General features: G+C 50.0%; 1 pseudogene; it reads left to right on the top strand.

Annotated features, from left to right (window-relative positions):
* The first annotated feature begins 314 nt into the window (after positions 1-314).
* The window catches only part of LOC144261874 (uncharacterized), a 57,219-nt pseudogene continuing 41,483 nt past the window's right edge, over positions 315-16,050 (top strand).

Here is a 16,050-nt window from a genome sequence, read left to right on the forward strand (position 1 = left end):
GAATTAACCCTGCACCCGTCCACACAATGAAGCCATTTTTTCGACATAAAGGGCTCTTAAAACAGATTCCTGTACTCCTCCTCAATGAGGGGATTAGCGCTGAAATCGACATTGCCGTTTTGAATTAGGGTTAGTGTGGACGCAATTCGAAGGTATGCAAGATAGCTATTGGCCTCCAGGAGCTATCCCACATTGTGACCGCTCTGGACAGCACCCCAAACTTGGATGCACTGGCCAGGTGTACAGGAAAAGCCCCGGGAACTTTTGAATCTCATTTCCTGTTTAGCCAGGCGAGCTCATCAGCACAGGTCACCATGCAGTCCCAGAATCGAAAAAGAGTTCCAGCATGGACCGAACGGGAGGTACTGGATCTGATCGCTGTATGGGGAGAGGAATCCGTGCTATCGAACTACGTTCCAAAAGATGAAATGCCAAAACAGTTCAAAAAATCTCCGAGGCCATGAGGGACAGAAGCTACAGCAGGGCCGCATCACAGTGCCGAGTGAAACCTAAGGAGCTCAGACAAGTGTACCAGAAAACCAAAGAATCAAACGGACGCTCCGGGACAGAGCCCTAGACATACTGCTTCTACGCTGAGTTGCATATGATTCTAGGGGGGGCGGCCACCACTACCCCACCCCCGTCCGTGGACTCCGATGATGGGGTACTCTCCGCCAGGCCTGAGGATTTTGAAGATGGGGAAGATGAGGAGGAGGAGGAGGATGAGCTTGGGGAGAGCACACAGCACACCGTTCTCCCTGACAGCCAGGATCTTTTTATCACCCTGACTGAAATACCCTCCCAACCCAACGAAGCTGGAGAAGGGACCTCTGGTGAGTGTACCTTTTTAAATATAATACATGTTATAAAAGCAAGTGTTTTTTAATGATTAAGTAGCCCTGAGGACTTGGGATATATTCGTGGCCATTAATACTACTGGAAAAGTCTGTTAACGTGTCTGGGAATGGAGCGGAAATCCTCCAGCGACATCTCCATGAAGCTCTCCTGGAGGTACTCTAAAAGGCTTTGCAGAAGGTTTCTGGGGAGAGCAGCCTTATTCCGTCCTCCATGGTAGGACACTTTACCATGCTATGCTAGTAGCAAGTAATCTGGTATCATTGCATGAGAAAGCCTGGCAGCGTATGGTCCCGGTGTTTGCTGGCATTCAAGCAACATCCGTTCTTTCTCTCTCTGTGTTTTCCTCAGGAGAGTGATATCATTCATGGTAACCTGGTTGAAATAGGGGAATTTGATTAAGGGGACATTCGGAGGTGCCCGTTCCTACTAAGCTGTTTGCCTGTGGCTGAAAAGAAATCTTCCCTGCAGTTAGCCATGCTGCGGGCGGTGGGGGGTGGGTGGGCATTGGCCCTGAGCTGTTCGTGTTTGGCTAGCAGGGATCTTCCCTGATACCAACCAGGTGATGGGGGGAGGGGAAGAGCGATCATCCCAGAGAATTGGATGGAGGGGGGTAGTTTGGTTTCTGCTGCTGCACGTTAACAGGAAAACTGCAGCTGTAAATGGCCAACTCAACGGGCTTTGCTTGGTATGGGAGAGGAGGGGGCTGCTGTTATGAAGGTTGCAGAAGCTGAAAGACTATGGCTTACCTTGGCCGCCTGCAAGCCAAATTCTGTTGCCCGGCCCTGCGTGTGTGATCTCTAACACCAAAGCTGCAGACACTCAATATAAGATGCAAAATCACATGTGCTCTGTAATGTGAATAGTGTTGTTCACCCTGAAAGAGTATAGCCATTGTTCTGTAAAATGTATCTTTTTAAACACTTCACTTCCTTTTTTTCTTCCCACAGCTGCAAATGTTTCAAGCCTCCCTCCTCCGTCCCAAAGGCTCTCTCAGATAAGGCGGCGAAAAAAACGCACGCGCGATGACATGTTCTCTGAGCTCATGCAGTCGTCCGGCACTGACAGAGCTCAGGAGAATGTGTGGAGGGACACAGTAGCAGAGTACAGGATGGTGGCCAATGAACGTGAGGAGAGGTGGTGGCAGGAAGATCAGAGGAGGCATGAGGCAATGCTGTGGCTACTGCGGGATCAAACGGACATGCTCTGGCGTCTGGTGGAGGTTCATGAACAGCAGCAGGATCACAGACTGCTGCTGCAGCCCCTGTTTAACCGCACTCCCTCCTCCCCAAGTTCCATAGCCTCCTCACCCAGACGCCCAAGAACACAGGGTGGGGGGAGGCTCTGGGCACCCAACCACTCCACCCCAGAAGGCTGGCATTCAACAAGTTTTAAAGTGCTCTTTTCCTTCCCTCCTACCCTCCTCCCACACCCCACCCAGGCTACCTTGTGAGTTATCTCCCTATTTTTATATATCAATTAATAAAAAATACATGTTTTTTAAACGATAGTGACTTTATTTCCTTTGCAAGCAAGCTGTGATCGAAGGGGGGAGGGTGGGTGGCTTACAGGGAATTTAGAGGCAACCAAGGAGGCGGGTTTTCATCAAGGAGAAACAAAACAGAAATGTCACACAGTACCCTGGCCAGTCATGAAACTGGTTTTCAGAGCTTCTCTGATGTGCAGTGCTTCCTGCTGTGCTCTTCTAACTGCCCTCGTGTCTGGCTGCACATATTCAGCGGCCAAGCGATTTGCATCAACCTCCCACTCCGCCATAAACGTCTCCCCCTTACTCTGGCAGAGATTGTGGAGCACACAGCAAGCAGCAATAACAATGGGAATATTGTTTTCGCTTAGGTCTGAGCAAGTCAGTAAACTGCGCTAGCGACCCTTTAAACGTCCAAATGCACACTCTACCACCATTCTGCACTTGCTCAGCCTATAGTTGAACAGCTCCTTACTACTGTCCAGGCTGCCTGTGTACGGCTTCATGAGTCAGGGCATTAAGGGATAGGCTGGGTCCCCAAGGATAACTATAGGCATTTCAACGTCCCCAACAGTTATTTTCTGGTCTGGGCAGTAAATCCCTTCCTGCAGCCGTTTAAACAGACCAGAGTTCCTGAAGACGTGAGCGGGCAATTCGACGTTAATGTTGGTGAAATGTCCCTTGTGATCCACCAGTGCTTGCAGCACCATTGAAAAGTACCCCTTGCGGTTTATGTACTGGCTGCCCTGGTGGTCCGGTCCCAAGATAGGGATATGTGTTCCATTTATAGCACCACCACGGTTAGGGAATCCCATTGCAGCAAAGCCATCCACTATGACCTGCACATTTCCCAAAGTCGCTACCTTTGATAGTAGCAGCTCAATGATTGCGTTGGCTGCTTGCATCACAGCAACCCCCACAGTAGATTTGCCAACTCCAATTTGATTCCCAACTGACCGGTAGCTGTCTGGTGTTGCAAGCTTCCTCAGGGCTATTGCCACTCGCTTGTGAACTCTGAGGGCTGCTCTCATCTTGGTATCCTTGGGCTTTAGGGCAGGGGAAAGCAAGTCACAAAGTTCCATGAAAGTGCCCTTATGCATGCGAAAGTTTTGCAGCCACTAGGAATCATCCCAGACCCGCAACATTATGCAGTCCCACCAGCCTGTGCTTGTTTCCCAGGCCCAGAATCGGCGTTCCACATCATGAGCCTGTCTCCAAATTGCGGGGGAACGCGGTTTTAGAGAAAAGTGTGTTCATGTCCTCATCACCGTGCTTCCATCGCCTCCTCGCCTGGTTTTTCAGGTGCTGGTTCTGCATAATCTGCACGGTAATGCGCAAGGTGTTTACAGTGGTCATAACTGCTGCGGTGAGCTGAACGGGCTCCATGCTTTCTGTGCTATGGCGTCTCCTCCTCCTTGGGCAATCCAGGGAAAAGGGCGCGAAACGATTGTTTGCCGTTGCTCTGACGGAGGGAGGGGTGACTGACAACATGGCTTACAGGGTTGCCTTACAGGGAATTAAAATCAACAAAGGGGGTGGCTTTGCGAGAAACAGAATGGACCCATCAAGGATAGAATTCTAAACCTCAAGGATAGAACTCAAAACTGGGTTTAGCAGGCCGTTGATTTCACGGAGGGATGGAGGAAGGGAGGAGAAAATGAATACAAAACAAATCTGGTCTATTTCTTGTTTTGATCCACTTCATCCATTTTTATACATCTTGCTGGCAGCAGACTGTGCAGTACGTCCGCTAGCCATCGTTATCTCCTGGGTGCTCAGCAGAAGACAGTTCAGTATGACTGCTGGCCATCGTCTTCTCCTGACTGCTCATTAAAAGTCGGTGCACTAGGACTGCCGATAGGACTGAATCGCCATGAGACGAAACTTAAAAGGGTAATGACCTGGCTGAGCCACTCCCATGTTTGCCCAGGCACCCCTGACCTCATCGAGGTCGGTTAAAAGAGCACCCTGGACTACGTTAATGTCAGCTACCAGTCATACCGCACTGTCTGCTGCCAAAAGGCAACGAGCTGCTGCTGTGTAGCAATGCAGTACCTCGTCTGCCAGCACCCAGGAGACATACGGTGACGGTGAGCTGAGCGGGCTCCATGCTTGCCGTGGTATGGTATCTGCACAGGGAACCCAGGAAAAAAGGCGTGAAAAAAGGCGTGCCGTTGCTTTCATGGAGGGAGGGAAGGAGGGAAGGGGGGGCCTGACGATATGTACCCAGAATCGCCCGCAAGAATGTTTTAGCCCCATCAGGCATTGGGATTTCTACCCAGAATTCAAATGGGCGGCAGAGACTGCAGGAACTGTGGGATAGCCACCCACAGTGCAACGCTCCAGTAGTGGACGGTTGCCTCGGTACTGTGGACACACTCCGCCGACTACATGCACTTGGAGCATTTGTGTGGGGACACACACAATCGACTGTATAAAAACGCTTTCTACAAAACCGACTTCAATAAATTCCACCTAAGTTCGTGTGTAGACAAGGCCTTTTAGTTTTCAGGTAAAATGACACAGTTCTGTGCCTGGCTGCACTGACTGTGCAAATACTGGATTTAAATAATTAAACTAGCATTTAAGTGCAAAACAACCAGGAGCATTAACAGTATTTAGAGCAGCAACAAAGACAGACCATGAAATGAATTATATGATATACAATAATGAATGGCAGTTATAGCCCCATAAATAAAAAGAATAAAAGCAATAAATAAAATGAATAATATGTGAATAAATAAAATGATCGACTGCATATAAACGTGGCATATGATCAGATACAGCTTGAAAGTGTACACCAAAAGAATTTAACTTGCATGCAGACAAAATTTTAACTCCAAAATGCACACTAATATTATAAAGCACATGAATAAAGCTCGTATATTTCAGCAGAAATCCATTTTAGCACTCGGGGCAGCAAACACTTTTCATCGTCGTTCGGTTCTTGAGATTTGCAATGTCCAATTCAGCGGTAGAGTTCTTATGAGTGTGCAGAAAGGTCAAGTGATCTATACGTTCTTGGCTCATTGTCGTTCGCAAACAAACTTTCAGTCTGCGCAGGCACCGGGGTGATGGCTCAGCGGTGTCGGTTGTCGTCGGAATTCTGTAAAACAGTTTCAGGGGAATCGTAACTTCTGACAACGTGTCACTCAGGCCTTTGGTTTTTTTTCAGAAATTGCTTCACTTCACTCACCCAATTAAGCTGGCCATTTCTCGATCTGCAAATATCACTCAGCATTTCTAAATGAAGAGAGAGCCTCTCCGTGTTAATGTCACCATGGAAAGCTTCACTTATTGGGACGATGTCCTGTGTCGAACTGTTTACTCCATTAGTTACATGCTTCTCCAGTTCTATGGCGAATGTACAGCTGTCAATTGAAAACCTCTGTTCAGTGGCAGCTTTGCAAGCATCAATGATCCCGACATACATTTGATGAAAATACTCTTTGGGGTCACTGTAGGTGTGAGAACGGCTTCCGCGGTCGAGCCGTCTCCGTGGCTTGCATTTTCTTGGGAGTGTAGGATCATCTAAATAAAGATTTCTTGCCTTCTCTACTCTACCATGGTGTCGGGGAGCTGAGCTGAGTGCACTGCACGCTTGCCGTGGTCTGGCGTCTGCACGAAGAAAAGGCATGAAACGATTGTCTGCCGTTGCTTGCACGGAGGGAGGGGCGACTGATGACATGTACACAAAACCACCCGCGACAATGTTTTTGCCCCATCAAGCATTGGGAGCTTAACCCAGAATTGCAGTGGGCAGCAGAGACTGCGGGAACTGTGGAATAGCTACCGATAGTGCACCGATCTGTAAGTCGATGCTAGCCAGGATAGTGAGGATGCACGCCGCCGACTTAATGCGCTTAGTATGGACATACGCAATCGACTGTATAAAATCGACTTCTAAAAATCGACTTCTGTAATATCGACCTAATTTCGTAGTGTAGACATACTCTGAGAATGTTTCTCCATCAATTGTTATAGAAATTTGCGCGCGCTGCACATCAGAAGTTTCACATGATAGAGAAGAAAACTCAGTTTTTGTTTTTACCCCTCTAATTGGAAGAAAATGGCTCACGAGAACAGGGAATAGCTTTTGGTCCTTTTGGTTTGATGCATCCACGCTAAGTGTGATAAACGAGCACTTCTCTACAGCACACTGCAGTTCTTCTGTTGATAATGGAGCTAATACATTGCAGATTATTCCCTCAATTTTTGTGTGCGCAGACGAAAACTTGGGTTGGTAAAGTTTTTTAATCAATTGTGAGGTACAATCACTAGATCTGAAACTGTGTCCTTGGTGCACAGAATGGTAAGTAAACAGTCCCTCACTTGCATGTATTTGATCAGCTTCTGTGTTTTGCTTAACAAAAAATTTGGAAACACTTGGAGTTGCACTTAGTTCGTTCGGCGCCCGTGTGTTTTTTTGTTTGGAGATGCTGAGTAATGTCATTACGGCTACCGTGAGCAATGGAAAACTCGGCTCCGCATGTCTGACCTATAACCTGACTGTTGTCAGCTACTGAAGTCTTTATTTCAAAGACGTGAATTGTTTTTGTAGGTCATCAGTAAAAGAACATACACACTTCTGTGACATTTCTGGAGTAAATATCGAACTAACTTCCCGTGGCTGCAGTCTAGCCCTGTTTCAGGTTGCTCAGAGCAATTGCCACCACCGCTCCCTGTCGTAAATTTGACTGCAGAAGAATGTTCTTGTGAGCACAGTAAGATTTTGTAGTGTACATGGGTTACAAAATCTTAATCTACCCCATGTTTACCTTTAGTTTTGTTTCAGAAAGAGAAGTCATTTGGAGAGGCAGGGGGGTAGGTAGGGGCTGTGTGCGGGCAGGGGGGTAGCTCAGGGTGCAGGCAGGGGGGCACCGAGGGGCTGTGTGCGGGCAGGGGGTAGCTCAGGGTGCAGGGAGAGGGGTCGCTAGGGGCTGTGTGCCAGGAGGGCTCTCCTGTGGTCCCTGTTCCCTGAGGGCTCTGCCAGCCCTGGAGCCGGGTCCCCCAACCCGGCAGCTCTTACCGGCTGCTTGAGCAAAGGGGCTGGGAGCTAGGAGCACCACGGCTGCCTGCTCCATGGCTCCAGCCAGAGGAGCAGCTACCCTGCACGCACAGCCTGGCACCAGCTTCTTGCCTCTGATCTGGTGGGTGGGGGGAGAGAAGGAGCAGTGTGTGTGTGTGGGGGGGTGGAGCTGCCCCCTGGACTTCCCTGCACTTGCAGTGCAGCTTGGGGGGTGAGCAATTCTGCCTGGGGGAGCACCAGGGATCCAAGATTTAGCCCTGGCTCTTGGCTTCGAGTCCCACCGCTCATGGCTTGGGTGGGGGGGTGGGGGCAAGGATCAGGGTTTCAGCCCCGGGATCTGGGCTTCAGCCGGCGGTGGGGGTGCTAGGGATGGGGATTCAGCCGGGGAGGCAGCGCTGGGCCTTCAACCCCGCAGCAGGCTGCAGGGATGGAGACTTCAACCTGAGGGGGTAGGGTGCAGGGGCTTCAGCGGGGGGTGGCGCCGGGGAAGGCCTTAGCCCCACATGCGGGAAGGGGCACCTGGGCTCGGGGCTTCAGCCCCACAGCCTGAAAGGGCTGGCAGTGGCGAACCCCGTTGAGAAACCCAGCTCTAGGTTTCACAGGGGGAGGGGTGACATACACCCCTTCCCTGCCCCCCTACAACCCCTTACCCCTCTATCCCACAGGGCTGCCTCTCCTACCTGGCATTGTGCCTTCCCGCCTCTGCACGTGGCCTGAGGATACCACGTGCTCACCCGCCAGCCAGCCGCAAACAGAAGGCAGCTGGTGCTGTGCAAACCGCTGACAGACCGGCAGGGGGAGCGGAAAATATGGGACAGCTTGCCCATTTTTTAAGAAGAGGCGGGGCCCTTGCAAGAGAGCTGAAATAAGGGACTGTCCCGTTAAAAACGAGACTGATGGTCACCCTCCCTCTGCCCACCCTTCTGCAAGGGGTGTGTGTGTGGGGGGGTGCTGCAAACTATTTCCCTGCACCAGCCCCCCGTGTTTCAGTGTCTGGTACACAGGGCAGTGTCACCAAGCCATTCGTTGTCCGTATGAAACTGTAGTTTGTAGAGACGTCACTCGAGCTTTCTGGGTAGCCTGTTGGAAAACGAGGCAGCCAGGCAGGCGCGCCAGCGTCTGGAGAGGCTGGACGGACCGAGCTGCGGGGGGGCGGGGGGCAGCTGCTCCAGCCCGGTAACTCCTCCGAAGCTGGGGTGCCCCTCCTCCCCCACTGCCCTGCTCCATTGCCGTCTGCAGCCCCCGCGGCTCCTGCCTCCCCGCAGCCCCTGGAGCCGCCCCCGGCTTCTGTCTGCTGTGCGGGGGTGGGGGTGCTGATGTTGGGGTGTCCCCCTCCCCCCACCCGTGGACCCGGTCTCTGCTGAGCTGGGGTGGGGGTCAGGGGGAGCATGTCTGTGCTGGTGCCTCTGGGTCTGGGGTGGGGGCTCCTGAATGCCCTTAAAGAGACAGCGCACTGACATGCTCACCCAGGTGCACACACACTCCCCCCAAACAGGGCCGGTGCAAGGATCTTTTGTGCCCTAGGCGTGTACGGTAACACCCATTGTTTCATGTTCTGTGTGTACATAAATCTCCTCACTGTATTTTCCACTGCATGCATCCGATGAAGTGAGCTGTAGCTCACGAAAGCTTATGCTCAAATAAATTGGTTAGTCTCTAAGGTGCCACAAGTACTCCTGTTCTTTTTGTATAGTCTCTGTTAAGCTAGCTTCTGCTTCTTCAGGATATTTGTACTGTTTTTGAGGTGCAGGATCCGGTGCGGTGATAAGAACCTCTGCCACAATTTTTCCACGCTCAATTTTACTGGTAGCCCAAACATCCTTGTGCTTTAGGCTATTTCTAATATTTCTGCAGGCCATTTGAGCCATTTTATTTCTTCAGCAGCCTTGAAGGCAGCTAACAAATACCCAGCTTCAGTAATAATCAGCTTCTTTACATAGTGTACTATAAAGATCTGGGGGCATTTTCCATAATACTTTATTTACTAAATTGACTGTTACTTAGAGGTCTTTTAGTACCTCCATTCCTACAATACCATTATCATTTACCTCTATTAGACCAGTGGCTCTCAACCTTTCCAAACTCCTGTCCCCCTTTCAGGAGTCTGATTTGTCTTGTATACCCCAAGTTTCACCTCATTTAAAAACTACTTACGAATAAACTGCTTACGAATAAAAATAGAAAAGTGTCTCAGCACACTATTCCTGGGAAATTGCTTTTACTTTCTCATTTTACCATATAATTATAAAATAAATCAGCTGGGATATAAATATTGTACTCACATTTCAGTGTATAGCGTATAGAGCAGTACAAACAAGTCACTGTCTGTATGACTTTTTAGTTTGTACTGACTTCAATAGTGCTTTTTATGTAGCCTGTTGTAAAACTAGGCAAATATCTAGATAAGGTGATGTACCCCCTGGACTACCTCTGTGGACCCCCAGGGGTACACGTACCCCTGGTTGAGAACCACTGTATTAGACCAAACTGCTCTATTCCTTGTTTTGTCCCTCTCCGAAATTGAATTGGAGGGCTAAATGGGACTTTGCTTTCTGCCTCATTAAATCCTTGCGACATTTTTGTTGTTGCAGATAGTCCAAACAAATTCTGGTTCTTAGTGCTAATTAATGAATACGTGGCACCTGTATCCACCATCTTTTGTCCCAATGCTCCCTTATTAAACTCCACATAAACTGTGGGTCTTCCCCAGGTATCTTGATCTAAATGTGTCATCAAACCAGCAGGATTTCGTGCTGATGCTGGGGAAACTGAGAGCGCTCAGCCTCCCTAATCTGAATCTTTGGGAGGTGCAGGAGCCCTAGGTACAGTCCCCTCATGACTTGCCAATTCTTGGAGCAGTTCTGTGGTAGGCAGCCGGTTCCCCTGATCCCTAGGCTCATATTGCAGCAATTCTCTCCACAGCCAATTCCTGCCTGGGTCAAAAGCTTTTCTCTGTTCATTGCGATAGGGGACAACATTGGTACCTTTCCCGTCCTCCTTATTTTGTCTGTCCCCTTTCTGTCTACCCCGCTGACCCCTTTTCCCTTTGGACCATCGCTCGAGACAGTCACTGCTGACGCCGTCTCAGGGTTTTTCTTTGGGGGTAGAGCTCGCTCTCTTTCTGTGTTTCGTAATCATGGGCGCCAACTCCGTGGGTGCTCAGGGACTGGGGGCAAACAGGGGTACAGGCAGCTTCTCTGGCTGCAGAGGGTGGGGGTGGGGCTGAGGCAGCTTCTCCGGCTGCAGGGGGCACAGAAAGTGCCCCCCTCCAAAAGCAGCCAAATTTCTGTGAGCATGGAGCTGCTCGGTGCTGCCTGGGTGGGGGCAGGTCTGTCCTTCCACACTGTGCCTCTCCCCCTGCATCTTTCTGGCTCACTCAGTCCCTCTCCCCTGCATGAGGGTCGCTGCCTCCTGCAGGGCTGGGGGGAAGTAGTGGGGAAGGGGGAAGCCATTTCTCTTCTCCCCCAGCCCCTTTGCTTTGGAGACCCACTGGATGGGTGAGGCCGGGGGGGGGGGGCAGCTCACTTTTATTTAAACCCTCACCATTCTCCAGCGAGGCAGAGGGATTGCAGGGCTACAAGGGGCAGAGAGATGGTATCTGCCAGGATCTGGGCTTGCCTTCCAGCTGTCACTCTCGCTTCAGCCTCTGAGCATCCATGGAGTCCGCGCTTACGATGCTGAAAATTGCAAAACTGGCAGAACCCCCCACCACCACACACCTCGCTCTTAAGGCAGGAGGGGGCAGAAAGGCGCGAGTAAGTGGGCAGGAGGCGTTCAGGGGAGAGGGGCTAGGGGGAGGGGCAGAGTGGTGGGCGGGAAGAGGTGGAGTGGGGACAGGGCCTCGGGGGAGGAGGCAGACCCGGGGTGGGACACCCGCAGGCAGAACCAAAAGTCAGCATTTATGTTTCGTATACGTTCTTTGCTTTCTCTACTGTGTCACGAAAAGAAGTAATAGGGTGATCAGAGCCTTTCTTATAACTGGATTGAATCCTACCTCTTAAACTGCCTCCATCATACACTTGTCTGCCTATCTGAGTGAGCCCCAAATGTTTATACACTAGATTTTTCCTGGTTCTGGTCGTTCCCCTGGTCCTTGTTTTTCCCTCTGAAACCACATTACAGGGTTTTCATTTGCAAAGAAAAGCCTGAACACCCTTTGTTCTATGTTATTATTAATTATTATTACTTTATTTCTTTCTCACCCAACCTGAATTGCATAGGGGAGTCTGGAAAAATCCCCTGGGCTCATTCACTCTTCAGTCATAGCTGCAGTATCTGCCCCTGGCATTCCAGGCGTACTGGGTGAGTTGCCAGCACTCACAAGATTAAAAAAAGTAAAATAAGCCCAAAAATCGTGCCCAAAATGAGCTTGCATCACCAACAACAAACAAGCCCCAAACAAGCCCATTCCCTTTTTGGTTGGCACTGCCCACTCCCAACAAACAAGCCCCAAACAAGCCCCACTTCAAAAGGGGTGTTTAAAAAAGATTCCGTAATTTATTTGTAACCCTTCTGCCTGTCAGAGTTGGCAGCAACAAGGGCCGGGTTCAGGATCTAGGGGTTCCATTCCAATAACACAAAGTAAAACCGTCTCGAGCCCCCACCCAGTGACCTGGGACAAATATATACCACCCCCGCCGGGCGCCTCCAGGAGGCAATACTTCCCCTCTCGCAAACACATAGTCTGAGTGTAGCAAAAAGCCTTTTAATAACAGAGAGAAACAATGTGGCATTATGCTGGGGAAACACCACCAACAGGATTCATAACACAACCATGAGCAAAAAACCCACCCCAAGCAAATTGGGGCATGTCCTTTCCCTTTAGTTCTTGAGTCCAGCAACCCAAAATCACCCAAAGTCCCAAAAGTCCAACGACCCAAAAGTCTCTGTCCCTGGTCAGGGTAGCCTCAGAGTTCAAAAGTTTACCTGCAGAGTTTTACCTCCCAACCTGGATGGAGATGGGGAGGGTTTCAGGGGCACCTTACGTGGTCTAAAGCTGATGGCCCCACCTCTCCATGGGACTCCGCTCTGCCAGCCGCCCCATGAGCTGCTCTAGGCATCCAAAAAACTGTTCTGCTCCCCCCAGCCGTTCTGCTCCACTCGCCGTCCCGCAAACTGCTCTGCTCCCCCAGCTGCTCTGCTCGCCGTCCCGCAAACTGCTCTGCTCCCGCAGCCGCTCCGCTCGCCATCCCGCAAACTGCTCTACCATATAGCTTCAGGCTCCCCCGCTGCTTAACACAAAGTGATTTCAGCTCTTAGTAAGTTTAGCTCTTTTGTGATTTCAGCTTGTAGTAGGGGAGCCTCAGTGCTGGTGCACCATTAGCCCAAAGTGAATTCAGCTCAGCAGCCTGTAACTAGACTCCTAACAGTGGAGAGAAGAGAGGCCTTAGCATGTAAGGCCCTCACTGGGGGGCCCATGCCACCAAATATTAATACCTGTCCCCAGCCTCTCTCAATTCACAGAGTTTTGGAACCCATGTCTATTGCCTAGCGAGTGTTACTTAGTTGATGGCGAGTCCCTCCATCATAACAAAAGGCCAAGTGCAGTTCCACTGTCCTAGATTCCCATAATCAGGGTAATAACAATTTATTCTTCCTTCCCCAATAACAGAGACACTGGGGATCCCACAGCAGCCAAAGTGACCATTTGGGCAGCTATGGCCTCATTCTAGGCGTGGTGGGTGTGCCTATGCAAATGAGATCAGCCCCTGAAGTTTTTTTCCACAACTTGCCACACCTCACCACCAGATGTCAGGGTGGAGCTCATCCTGACTCTGCTTACGTATTGTTAGCAATAATGTAGAGTACACACAACAAAAGGGTATATTATAACTTGTAACCGTGCCCGATAGAGACTGCAGAAAACAGGGACAGGTTTCAATCATAGAATATCAGGGTTGGAAGGGACCTCAGGAGGTCATCTAGTCCAACCCCCTGCTCAAAGCGGGACCAATCCCCAACTAAATCATCCCAGCCAGGGCTTTGTCAAGCCTGACCTTAAAAACTTCTAAGGAAGGATATTCTACCACCTCCCTAGGTAACCCGTTCCAGTGTTTCACCACCCTCCTAGTGAAAAAGTTTTTCCTAATATCCAACCTAAACCTCCCCCACTGCATCTTGAGACCATTACTCCTTGTCCTGTCATCTTCTACCACCGAGAATAATCTAGAACCATCCACTTTGGAACCACCTTTCAGGTAGTTGAAAGCAGCTATCAAATCCCCCCTCATTCTTCTCTTCCGCAGACTAAACAATCCCAGTTCCCTCAGCCTCTCCTCATAAGTCATGTGTTCGAGACCCCTAATCATTTTTGTTGTCCTCTGCTGGACATTTTCCAATTTTTCCACATCCTTCTTGTAGTGTGGGGCCCAAAACTGGACACACTACTCCAGATGAGGCCTCACCAATGTCGAATAGAGGGGAACGATCACGTCCCTCGATCTGCTCGCTATGCCCCTACTTATACATCCCAAAATGCCATTGGCCTTCTTGGCTACAAGGGCACACTGTTGACTCATATCCAGCTTCCCGTCCACTGTCACCCCTAGGTCCTTTTCCGCAGAACTGCTGCCTAGCCATTCGGTCCCTAGTCTGCAGCTGTGCATTGGATTCTTCCGTCCTAAGTGCAGGACTCTGCACTTGTCTTTGTTGAACCTCATCATATTTCTTTTGGCCCAATCCTCCAATTTGTCTAGGTTCCTCTGTATCCTATCCCTACCCTCCAGGGTATCTATCAGTCCTCCTAGTTTAGTATCATCCACAACTTTGCTGAGAGTGCAATCCACACCATTCTCCAGATCATTTATGAAGATATTGAACAAAACCGGCCCCAGGACCGACCCTTGGGGCACTCCACTTGATACTGGCTGCCATCTAGACATGGAGCCATTGATCACTACCCGTTGAGCCCGACAATCTAGCCAACTTTCTACCCACCTTATAGTGCATTCATCCAGCCCATACTTCCTTAACTTGCTGACAAGAATACTGTGGGAGACCGTGTCAAAAGCTTTGCTAAAGTCAAGATACAATACATCCACTGCTTTCCCTTCATCCACAGAACCAGTTATCTCATCATAGAAGGCGGTTAGATTAGTCAGGCATGACCTTCCCTTGGTGAATCCATGCTGACTGTTCCTGATCACTTTCCTCTCGTGTAAGTGCTTCAGGATTGATTCCTTGAGGACCTGCTCCATGATTTTTCCGGGGACTGAAGTGAGGCTGACTGGCCTGTAGTTCCCCGGATGCTCCTTCTTCCCTTTTTTAAAGATGGGCACTACATTAGCCTTTTTCCAGTTGTCTGGGACTTCCCCCGATCGCCATGAGTTTTCAAAGATAATGGCCAATGGCTCTGCAATCACAGCTGCCAACTCCTTTAGCACTCTCGGATGCAACGCATCCGGCCCCATGGACTTGTGCTCGTCCAGCTTTTCTAAATAGTCCCGAACCACTTTTTCCTCCACAGAGGGCTGGCCACCTACTCCCCATGCTGTGTTGTCCAGCGCAGCAGTCTGGGAGCTGACCTTGTTTGTGAAGACAGAGGCAAAAAAAGTATTGAGTACATTAGCTTTATCCACATCCTCTGGCAGTAGGTTGCCTCCCTCATTCAGTAAGGGGCCCACACTTTCCTTGGCTTTCTTCTTGTTGCCAACATACCTGAAGTAACCCTTCTTGTTACGCTTAACATCTCTTGCTAGCTGCAGCTCTAGGTGCGATTTGGCCCTCCTGATTTCATATCTGCATGCCCGAGCAACATTTTTATATTCTTCCCTGGTCATTTGTCCAATCTTCCACTTCTTGTAAGCTTCTTTTTTATGTTTAAGATCCGCAAGGATGTCACTGTTAAGCCAAGCTGGTCGCCTGCCATATTTACTATTCTTTCGACACATCGGGATGGTTTGTCCCTGTAACCTCAATAGGGATTCTGTGAAATACAGCCAGCTCTCCTGGACTCCTTTCCCCCTCATGTTATTCCCCCAGGGGATCCTACCCATCAGTTCCCTGAGGGAGTTGAAGTCTGCTTTCCTGAAGTCCAGGGTCTGTATTCTGCTGCTTTCCTTTCTTCCTTGTGTCAGGATCCTGAACTCGACCAACTCATGGTCACTGCCTCCCAGATTCCCGTCCACTTTGACTTCCCCCACTAATTCTTCCCAGTTTGTGAGCAGCAGGTCAAGAGAAGCTCTCCCCCTAGTTGGCTCCTCCAGCACTTGCACCAGGATATTGTCCCCTACGTTTTCCAAGAGCTTCCTGGATTGTCTGTGCACCGCTGTATTGCTCTCCCAGCAGATATCAGGATGATTAAAGTTGCCCATGAGAACCAGGGTGTGCGATCTAGTAGCTTCTGCGAGTTGCCAGAAGAAAGCCTCATCTACCTCATCCCCCTGGTCCGGTGGTCTATAGCAGACTCCCACCACTACCTCACTCTTGTTGCTCACACTTCTAAACTTAATCCAGAGACTCTCAGGTTTTTCTGCAGTTTCGTACCGGAGCTCTGAGCAGTCATACTGCTCTCTTACATACAGTGCTGCTCCCCCACCTTTTCTGCCCTGCCTGTCCTTCCTGAACCGTTTATAACCATCCATGATGGTACTCCAGTCATGTGAGTTATCCCACCAAGTCTCTGTTATTCCAATCACGTCATAATTCCTTGTCTTCACCAGGACCTCCAGTTCTCCCTGCT

Source organism: Eretmochelys imbricata, chromosome 3 (genome assembly GCF_965152235.1).
Source record: "Eretmochelys imbricata isolate rEreImb1 chromosome 3, rEreImb1.hap1, whole genome shotgun sequence".
In the NCBI taxonomy this organism is placed as follows: domain Eukaryota; kingdom Metazoa; phylum Chordata; order Testudines; family Cheloniidae; genus Eretmochelys; species Eretmochelys imbricata.